This window comes from Micrasema longulum, unplaced genomic scaffold (assembly GCF_059751315.1).
Source record: "Micrasema longulum isolate JH-2025_06_02 unplaced genomic scaffold, ASM5975131v1 h1tg000580l, whole genome shotgun sequence".
Classification (NCBI taxonomy): domain Eukaryota; kingdom Metazoa; phylum Arthropoda; class Insecta; order Trichoptera; family Brachycentridae; genus Micrasema; species Micrasema longulum.
The window spans coordinates 1-12,097 of record NW_028277776.1 but is presented as its reverse complement, the minus strand read 5'-3'; positions in this window follow the sequence as shown (position 1 = coordinate 12,097).

Genomic DNA, 12,097 nt, shown 5'->3' with positions numbered 1-12,097 from the left:
CCTCTGTCGCGAGTAAGGAAGAGAAAAAAAAAATAAAAGAAAAAAAAATGTTTTCTGATGAATTACCCGAGTGTTTCAAGTTGAAAATAACGCATCATTAGAAAAGGGCAATCATGTTGGGGTGAAGTGGGGTTTGAACCTGTGACTACTGATCCTTGAATCCGCGACACTATCGTAGCCTTCTCTTTATGAGGCCAAGAGCCCTGTGTTGAGTTGGGATACAACATAATGGAAATTGGAAGCATGCGTTTTATTAAAGAATACCCAAAATAAAAATTAATTCATAAACATTTTTTTAAACATTTGGACAACACGCTTACTATTATATAAATATATGCAATGTTTCGCAGCAGTCTCCTGCAATGGTCTCTCCCCTTTGACTAACATATATTTATAACCTAACCTAAACTTGTACACTTCTCTTGAAAATTTCAATTTCAAATTTCAAAAAGAAAAAACCACTTGATTTTTTGGGTCTACGTGTAGTATTTAGTGAACATGATAGAAATAAAATAAAAAGAAATCAATTCATTAGTTACGTAAACCTTGACAAAGAAGCTTGTTTGCTTTGAAACCGGTCGGTGAAACATAAAAATTAGTGGTTAAAAACAAAGTTGTTTTATTTATTTTATTATAATGAATAACCACAAAGTTAGTGCTTCAAATATAAACTTTATATAAAATAATAATCATTTCACTGTCCCTGCCCAGTGGTACATAGCGTACTGTACTTATTGGCACTACGATCGCAGCGTATCTAGATAATTTATCTTACATGGAGAGTAAAATGGTCAGTCATTTGTTTCAGGCAACAGTCCAGGGAAATCTTAAAACTGATAGGCGAATGCGAGGCCAACTTATTCTTAATCAATTTCCTTTTTCAGTATTTTTACCATAGAAACCGTCGAGTCGCTAGCGCTCGTCCAGGACCCTTGTTCTATATCACATACATAACTGTATTCTTTATCCGCCCGAACACGGATGGCAGTTGATAAATAATCCGATTAAAGTTATTGGATTACCGATGGCATATTTCTATTACATACAGGTAGATATCTTCCCTAGAGAGGAAAAATATTAGCTTTTCATTATTCTGTGAGCGACATTCAATAAATCGACTGTCACTCTATTTCCCTTTCTTTGACGGATGACAGAAGGGCGTGTCCTCATAGCGGTCATTTTTGTGGAGAATAGGGCGAAAGGTTTTCCATGTCGTATATTGGCGGGGGCGTTATGACACAGTCCAGCAAACTAAGCAATTACTTTGATCTAACACCGGAGCCTGGATGGCGAGCACAACGTAGTATGTGAAGCGTAGGATTCTAAGGAAGTTCACCATTTCCGATTCCTGTTGCTCACCGCACGAAAGCCATTATTATTTCTCGATGTAGTGTATACACATATACTTTTTTGAGACAGCGAAAATATTTAAGTGATAAAGTGTCCCTCTAAAGCTATAATGTCACATACATGTGTTTGTAATGATTTTAAAATGTGTTTGGGTAAATTGTTATTTATTTATTTCATTAGGTTTGACAGTGTGTACACAAATATTGTCAATTTCTTTGTATATCAGTGTAAGACACTCATGAACACACCAAAAAAATTGTTTAAACTTAATACAATAATTTTAATTATGTTCAATATAATAAATGTAAAAGAAACGAAATGAAAACATATGTTGTTAAAGTTAAATATGTGCTTCTCTCAAAATTTCTATATTTTTTACCTAAATTTACATACATTGTCACAAAAAATATCAGCATCGGTAAATACTCGTATATTGTTATATTGGTCGCATATTCTAGGTATTGTAGATTGTTTAAAATAGTTTGTTGACGCGTTTTCTGTGTAAAACAGAAGATTTTGTCTTGTCGGTCTAGATGGCACACGGAATCGAAGTCTTTCAAGTAGGTTAGAAGAATCAATTTTATTATTTATTAATTTGAATAAAAATAACTGGTCCAACATTATTCTTTGATTTTTGATTTGTTATTCAATGGATAGTAATGAACTGAATTTATAGTTAGAAGTACAACATTTGGAGTTTTTTAATAAAAAAAACTGTAAGCGCTAGTATGTTCGATCCATTTTCCAATTGTAAAAAAAGATTTCATTGAAATAACTAGATTTGAATTCTTGTAGACTTGATAAACCTATCTCTCTTGTTTTTTTTAATTATGAAGTTGATTTTTTGTAATTTTATTCGGAATGTAAAACTTGAATAAATATGCAGGATTTTGTAACAAAATATTTATCTTTGTTATCGAAAGAATATAAAAAAGGGACGCCAATGCAACAATAAATCTGTTTTACTGTGTGGCAGGCACCAATGAGGAACTTCAGCCCTACGGGAAATTGGATACAAAAAATATTTTCTTACGCGGGGTAAAAATTAGAGCATTAAATTGTACAGCAAAGTTTCTTGAAAATGTACAGAAAAAATAATAAAAAATATTTTGATAAAAACACACTACTTTAAATGACGTCACTGGTTCATGTGAATCAACCTATGATCTGAGAGATATGGAAGATTTCCGGTCTGCTTGTCGCTTCTGGACCAATAGGAAGAACTGAATGGGAATAAGCGGAAATGAACCTCTGACGTCACACGCGGAGTTATTTCAGAAAGACAAAACTTTAAAAAATCGTAGCGCCGATAATACGATATGTAAAAATTAAAAAAAAAAAAAATGGTTTTAGTTTAACAGTCTATTAACGAATAAAACATTTGAAAAAAAACACTGAACTTCCTCATTAATTGTGGTGTAGATCACCAGTTGTGGTGAAGATCACTCATTAGCGATCTGCTAATTGTCGACTCTTCTATTGGCTCAGTAGCCAGGTCTATAAGCGTGTATACACTACGCGTAGGTGTTTTTAGTCCTGTGCTACAGGCTAAAATATGGTGTAGGGAGTCGATCGAAATCCTACATCCAACATCCCACGCGTGGCCCCACTTTGTCCTTAAAAGGTTGCTTTGCACTTTATAATAAATTCAAAGTCTATACTTACATGAGTTTAAGACACTATTTTAATAAACATGTTCAAATATGGGCAGAATGGTGAATGTTACACAGTGTGTAAAGTGGTTACTTAAACCAGCCATTGACAGGTCATAAACCCTGTAGATGCCTAGACTTCTATATTACCTTCTCTTAAATGTTCTTCATCTCTGTTGTAATATGTTAATATAAACAGCTCCCCAGGGAGTTGAATCCAGTCCTTGTCTACAAAAATTTGAACAAACTCAAAATATTGTTGACTCTTGTATTCGTAAAATGAGTTATGGAAGGGAAAGAAGAATGTTTGTGTGTGTACAGTAACGGAGCTTTTACATAAAGTTGTTTTACAGATGTTTCATTAAGATTTATGATTACACCGAGAGAGCTAATTCTGATTGGGACTTTTAAGATAATTTTAATTAAAGCTTTTTGTGCAATTATTATTAACAGTATGTTGTTTATTTTTTTCAAATGTCTGAACTTCAGAATATTCTGTCTTTTGCTTGATGTAATACGATTTTACAGCACCGCACCCAAGGGAAGTTTTCACACCCATTGAAGAGTTAATAACGTACGTAGGTACAATGCTTTCAAATCTTAATGTGCGAGTGCTTCTTGGTGAACCGAGTAAACCTAGTCATTCCGTTTGTAAGTAGGCAAAATATAATGATTTTAGGAAACTTATTGTTAAGCACACAAAAGCGGATGTTATTAAATGTTTGAATAGACTCTACTTGAAAGTGCGCTATTTATTTTTCCCGATTCAAATATGGTCCATAAATTTGGATGAAACGTCGTAGGAACATAAAGATACAGTTAAACCATAGTAAAATTTACTCAAGAAATAATATTGCCTAAGCGACATACATACACAGCAATTTTTTTTTTGTGAAATTCGATAAAAAATCGAATTTCACTTACGTCAGTTGCTTACTACAGTCAGTCACTAAGTTCGCAATATTTTCACTAGACGCAGGGTTGCCAGACTGGGTCAAGCGAAAATAGGTAGATTCAGAAAAATAAATCGGTAGATTTCGGTAAATTCATGGCGGAGGGGGTGAGAAGGGGGGGGGGACAAAGATAAATTCCACAGTTAAAAATTAAAGCGCCGTTTCGCCCTAGGCCGTAAAAAGTCGAAAACGCTTGATAAATGAACAATTTTAAACCAGAAGGACTGCAATATGTGAATCATTAAAATATATTGAGTCTGGCTTGCAAAACTGGCCCAGAATACAGGTAAATCTTGTTTTATTACTTCGAGGTTATGTTGATATTTTAATTTCTATTTTAACAATACTGTTTTTTGTGTAACCATACACACTTTTCAAGGGTTGAAGGCATAAATACTAATCAAATCACACTAAGTTACCTATGTTTGCAATTTTTTTTATGCACACCGATACATCGGTTGAATTTATTTTCATATTATATATTCAATGATTTTTATTAATAATGAAATTCAAGTATTGTGTATTGTTAGCCTATCAATAACTCGGTATAAATAGGTTTTCTTTGCAGGTCTTGCAGACCTTGACATCGATGGCTCTTCTCTGTCTCTCCATGTCCTGGTAATTTTTACAATCATCATTCAAACTTTGTTGTCAAACAAAATTGCCAAATAAAGAAATAATTCATATTTCAAATTCTTTAAATGTAAAAACTGCTAATTGCTAAAGTACCGAACAAATTACTTAAAACAACGATTCAACTTAATTTAAACCGAAAATAAATAATTAACTGAAGAAAAACCATTTCTGTCATTTTTATGTGAAAGGTGATCTTTCTTACATTTCTCTTCATAAAATTAACAAAAAAATATATACATTTTTTAATAATGTCACGAAATTCTGTGGTCATGTTTTATTTTATCACAATATTATATAGGCCGGTATTTGAAAGTAACTGGGAATCACCCTTCACCAAGAACAACCAATTTATTTCATAAATATATTATTCATTATATATACATATTATGTACTATAGACAAGCAGTTTTTTTTTACATTTAACAGACATATGGCAACCTAGGTGAGCAAACAAACAATAAATGATTTTAAATAAAACAAGGAAATGTATAGAAATCGCTAGAATTTCAATAGAACTCGGTAGATTGCTCTCAAAATCGGTAGATCTACTGAAAAATCGGTAGTAATGGCAACGCTGACTAGACGACACATACAAAGAAAGCAAATAAGTGATACCAGTCAAGCGACATCGGTTAAATTTTGAATAAAATGCTTATCTCCAACCAATCTCAAAGAAGAACTCCGCAAAAGAGGAAATCTTTACATTGGGTATCGTCGGTCAAAGAAGGAAGAGTGTCTCATTCATAAGAACATTTTGCAATAAATAAAAGTTTCGAAATTGCGATATCAACAGCATAAATCAACAAAAGGCGAATTAAAAATATTTTCGGAAAATAATGTCCTAGGACCAGAGAAAGGTTTACACTTTAAATATAACGGTTAAAGACCGGTAAAGCGGAACGAGTTTTTGCAAAATGAGTATAGACGACAAGGTACGTTGCTGTGGGAAATGTTAAATTACAGGTGTGCAGAAAAATGATGGAGATAAATAAATGGTTTGTGCGATACAGGACAAATACAAACGGTCGAGTCTTTCACTCCATAGTCTCATCCATTCAATCTCGGACAATACCAGTCGAAAATACCGATAAAAACAGAGAAATGTATAACTGGAAATCCTGTATTAAACAACCTCCATCCGTCCCCTCTCATGATTGCTGAAATCGTCTACACGACTGTATGTTGAACCAATTTTTACTTCTTTGGCGCAAATGTACAAAATTTCTAAGGAAAATTATCAAGAAAACGCCTTTTCATCCGTATCTCGCTTTACATTTTAATCCACATTTAAATATATTTTTATTTTTTTGTAAATACCTAAAAAAGTCAAGTGTGACTGGTGTTGTGGGTATGGACCCAACAGTCTCACAAAAAAAGTATATTCAGAATTTAAACCTAATTTAATGCACACAATTTTTAACTTTGTCCAAATTTTTGTAGACAAGGACTGGATTGAACTTCCTGGGGAGTTGTTAGTATTAACATGTTGCAAAAGAGATGAAGAACAATTGAACGTAGTTATGCAAAAAGCAGCCAGTCCACAATTTTGAAAAAAATAGATATTGATGTTATCGGGTGTAGTCAGGTCAATTTTGTGTTCTACTAAACAGCCAGACTGCTGTCATACAAAAAAAAAACTGTAAAAATCACCTTCTGAAAATGGTGTCGATTACAAAAACGGCATTTCTCAATTTGCAGAAAACACCCACAGCACTAGAAAAATCCTACGGTACGTTCAAATTATTAACACTGGTCAAATACGTAATAAAATACTTGTTTGTCTTGTAAAAAAACTAGTGTACTCATTGTTTATCATTTGTTTAAGTCAAAAACATTCCAACTGTTGTGTAGATTCGATTATTCACCCTTTTCACAAAAGCGCTATTATCTCAGTTTCACTTTTCTATGGCTGGCTGCTTTCTGCATAACTAGGTTCAATTTAGAGAAGGTAATATAGAAGTATAGGAATCTATAAGGCTTATGACCTGTCATTGGCTGGTTTAAGTGGCCACTTTACACACTGTGTAACATTCCCAATTCGGCCCATATTTGAACATCTATATTCCTTCAATTTTTTCATCTGTAGATGCCTAGACTTCTATTTTACCTTCTCTAAATTGTTATTCATCTGTGTTGTAATATGTTAATAATAACAATATTCGATTTGGAAAATAAAGACATACAATAATTTATTGATTTGACGAAACAGAGGCAGACCCAGTAGGGTCGATATTTAAATCGTGCTTGGTTGATTGCTTATCAAATATATGTAGCTTTAGAACAGGTATTTTTTGTATCTAGTGAAGCTGCTACGAATATTTTCTTGCAATTTTTACATGTCAAATATTTATTTTGTATTCAAAGTATGTACTTTTTTTGCCAATAAACGTCGTATTTCGGCACTGAACTGAAATATGTTCGATAAGGACGGTCAGCCAATCACATTTTGGTTGGACGGTTTAACTACCAGAACACCAATAATTTCTTGTCCAATGCTCTACTTTATCTAGTTAAAAAACACAATGTGTAAATCGAGTAGAAGTACCTTGAGAGGGACCTCACTCAAATAATAATAAAAACAGAGAAATAATATTACCCAGTTAATAACGCTCGATTGCCAAAGAAGCTCGACCCTTTTCCATACGGCTCTTGTTTTTTTTATTAAACTACGCAGACGAAAAAAAAAACATGATTCCAACATGCTCAATGGAATATTTTAATGACTTGGTGGCTATTTATGTAAAGGTTTTGAAACGTGTACCACAAGGCCTTATTTGAAGTGAATTTTTGTGATGGATTCCAACCACATCTTAGAATACCAAAATACATGAAGTTTCCTTTGACCTTCTCTTTTTACAAAGAAAGGCTGAAAGTAAAAGAAACTATATGAAAAACCATCAGAAATAATTAAAAATAGTTTCACCACAAGATGATATCATTTTTACGATTCACCGTCTCAATTGTATTTTTTACTTATTATATTTCGTATGTTTTTCAAGAAAAAAAAATTTTTGATCGCTTTTAAAAAAAAAAATATACATTAGATATTTTTTTTTTCATACTCAGTTGTTGGTAATAAGAGTTTTAACATTTTTTGAAAAGTCTTTTGTTGAGTTTTATCTGGTAGTTTATTGTATAATTTAAGTCCCTGGTTTATTAATCTCAATTGTCCTTATCTCGTTTTAAAGGGTTGCATATGATTATTTTTAAAAATCTCGTATGAAAATAATGAAGGATTTCCAAGTATTATTAAGTTTTAATTAAGTAATAAATAATGCAAATACCGCATATCTTCCATTTTTAGTTCAAATGAGAAATCTGATACCGTCCAAGTAACCTATTTATTGATAATTATATTTTTTATAAGATTATGATGGTAATTGTATAATTAAAACATGTAAACAATTTTAAGTTAAAAATGGGTATTATCATTCGTCAAATCCCCAATACCCCGCTGGAAGTTATAATATAATGTATTTTGTCTCTCTAGCACAATTTATAGTCGGGGTAGGTAGATATGATATTATTACATCATTACTAGTGCACGTAATATATAAATATACGAGGGCTGATTATTATGCTTTATCCCTGACCTATTTGTAAATAGATGAGAAAAAAATATTGAGTACATTATTTATCGACGTAGTCTCCCTGGACTAGCATGCACTTCTTCTAGAGCTCGTCTAATATTTATTAAGCTTCTCGGTAGAACTTCTGTCCAACCCTTGCCACACACTCAACTATACAGCACATAACCTCATTGTCGTAAAAAAAAAATTACACATAAAGGTTCCTCTGTGAATACTAGGAGCTAGATCAGTGGCCTTATTCTGTAATTAATTAGTTTCGTAATTTCATTCGTACCATATGAGAGTAAACGAGAGTGATTTCGAAAAGACCCAAATTTTTACCGGACACGGAGCTATGAGAAGATATCTATATGGGTTTAAATTAAGGAATGATGACTATTGTCCATGCGATGATATTTCTTCACAGAGTAACATCTGTTATTTCAGTGCCCATTTTCAGTTGCAACGCTATAATCTTGAAGCAGAATGCAGGAAAGATGGAATATCCTTAACAGATATCCACAATGTAGTTGAAAGTAGTTATCACGCGCCATTGTTCTTGAACTTTGCAACAATGGTGATTGGACTCATAAAGGTAATAAACCAAAATCAGTGATCGAACATCCCATTTCCAAGACAAACAAAAAATATTTTTTCCGAGTACCTTAGCCTTGTACATGACACGTAAGGCTACTAAATACAGGGGTCTAAATATATATTAAAAAAAAAAAAAAAACGAGAGTGATATACGACTTTCATTGGATTGAGTGAGATGGATTTATGACGAGCGAACGAACTTACGAAACACGAAATTGTGACAGAATCAGCCTGGTGATGAATAAAAAGGGTGTTTAACCAATTCAAATTTAGATTCGCGGATAGCAGCCATTAATACTAACGCCTCGTGTAGGAGCATTATCCTCCCTGGTCCCTGCAGCATTGTGCAGTGGTCAGCGGCCTGTTATAACTAAACCCTTGCAGTTTTCAACTTGTCGCTCGGTATTTTACACGTAGGTATATCAGACTACTTGATGCATACATAATATTCATACCAGCTTGCTGGTCAACTAGAAGCAGATCAGGAGTGGAGCATATATCATCAATCTGGGAATAGTATGGGAGCTAGATCAGATTAATAAAAAAAGTGTTCAACCTATTCAAACTCATCTTCGTGGATAGCAGGCATTGATACTAACTTCGTGTCGGAGCTTTATCCTGATGAGACAGGTCCCTGCAGCATTTTGCAGTATGCAGCGGCCTGTCATAACTAAACCGTTACAGATTTCAACTTTTCATTCAGCATATCAGGCTACACAATGCATACATGCATATCAGCTCGTTGATCGACTGGAAGCAGATCAGGGGTAGAGCATATATCATCAATCAATCCTCGTACTTCTTTAATGTTTATATGCTATTGTTGTTTTTTTATAAATTTAAATATTAAACAAAATCTTTTTGTTTTTTTTTTATTTATAATTTTATAGCAAAAAATAATATGTATACTTAATAACAGGGAATCTACATAAAACCAATTAATGTAAAATGAAAACAGAGTGTTCTCTGTTTATGATAGTCTCCATCTAACATGGCACAGCCTGTTCTAAGATGGAGATTTTCTATCTTTAGAGCAAAAGTAGTCTTATACTAATAAAACGATAACATAAAAAAGAATAACTAAAACTACTTAATTATGCCTAGCTAATCAAATGTAAGAAATTAAAAAGCGTTGTTATATAAATATAAATTATATATGTGCCAAGAATACATGTTACTTAAACATGAATAATATAGTACAAATATGATATAACAAATATAAAGCAATGAAATACATAAAAATATAAATAATATGTGTACCAATTATATAAAACACTACGTTTTTTGATTTACATATATTTTTCAAAAAAATCTCTCGCTTCACTATTTATATGTGCAGTTATTTTTATTTAAAAATTTGTTTAACATTTATTACTTTGTTTAATAATAATACTATTGAAAATAATAAGGAATATTATTTACAGTTTCCAAGTAATACAAGTAATTTCTACCTTCACATTATAAACCGTAAAAATCTAACAAAGAAATCCATTTTTTTAATTTTATTTTATCAAATTTTAATCCGTATTATATCTATTCTCAGTGACTCCAAAGCCAACCTTAAAACTTCAACTTTAATCATGAACACTTTCAATAAGTTTACACAAAACAGAAAAGCATGTTCGCTCCACCTACATAAAAAATATTCGAGCATGTAGATAGCAATCAACTTAGCATAGAATTTTATTTTCATAAAAGAAATAAATATTGTTGCGTGATCAAATGTTAAGAATGTCGTTTATTCAATAAAAAATAAGAACTGAAAAGTTCTTGCGTTTGCCAACTTTACTCCAGTAGATAAACCAGAACATGTATGCAGCATGCAATACGATTTTATTTATTCAAATAGTATTTATAGTTAAACGAATAAACCTTCTTATTGCGAGGTCGTTATCTCGTCGTGCCAAACATTTTAACCCATTTACGTTTCGTTTTCAGACATTGAGGTATCTCAATGTTTTCAGACGAAGACAGAATAAATTGTTTTACTTAAATTATAATAATGATAATTACAGTCAGTGTGTGGCTTTAAGCTTAAAAAATAATACTTCGTGTCTATCAAAGAATTTAAAACACAACTCATTATAGAATCAAATTTAAATAAAAATTTACGTTTGTTGATAATTCGATTAGATTATTACGAGTATGTTTGTGTTTTTGTTACTTGATCAAATAAAAAGGTTTTTATATGGTTTTTAAACGTAGGATGGTATTGATAGACTCAGTAAAGAGTTTTAAAATAAATTCCATATTAGGATAAAAAAAAGATTTCTTTAAATACTTTCATAAATTATTACATTAGTACTAAATTATTAAAACGTGATCTTAGAAATTGAAGTTTGTGTTCATTTTTAATGTTTAATGTATTTTTAATGCTATTTTTTAATAAATTCAATAGTTTATCAAAAACGAAAAGATTTGTGAACAAGCAGTTATATTTACTATCATTTAGCCTTAATGAAACTTAATATAAAATCATAAATAAATATACTGGTACCACCATCATAACGGTCTTTAATTGATTTGGTCCTGAGCATACGTTTTTTAGGGAATTTAATCAATGTTTATAATATCTCAAAAATTATTAATCAAATTAGATCAAAACTCCAGAAATATGGTGGATTTTTAAGGGTTAGACACATTTAAATATCTGAATATACCCATATACCGTGTAAAACTCTTATCAGATAGATAGAAATTATTGTAGGTTTTTAAATTTTTTATTATTTATTTATTATATACACGGCCTAAGCCAATTACAACAGTTACATAAAAAAATATAAATGCAAGAAAGTGAACGAAAAGAACATTAAACTATTTAGCAAAGACAAACGAGGGCAAAATAATAATTGTACACAATATATTTAAAAAAACGAAAGACCTAAAACTTTGAGCTGAACCATGCCAATCCAACTTCATCCCACACTGTTTAGTCGCGAAGAGATCTACGAAAAGCCGGAAGATCTACCCAAAGAATTCCAAGTGGTGTGATGAATTGACTAATCTACACATTCTGGACATTGGGGCATAAAAACCGAAGTTGGTCTTAGAAGATTATATAAATAGAAGATGTTTTTTTTCAAAACCATCACAGATTCAAAAAAGCACGAACAAAATCATTGTATTATTTCTGTATACATATGTATAACGTTAACCTGTTAACCTGTAGATGGGCGTTCCTGACAGCAAAAGTGCCGTTTTAGTGGTCGTGATAAATTGATGAAAAATGGGGTTCGCACCGTTTCTTCTAAATGGATTATTTATTGCCCCAGGGTACATTATTAATGGTGTCAATTAAAAGTCGACGAGGAATTTGCGTATAAATGTGGGCATGAGTATGA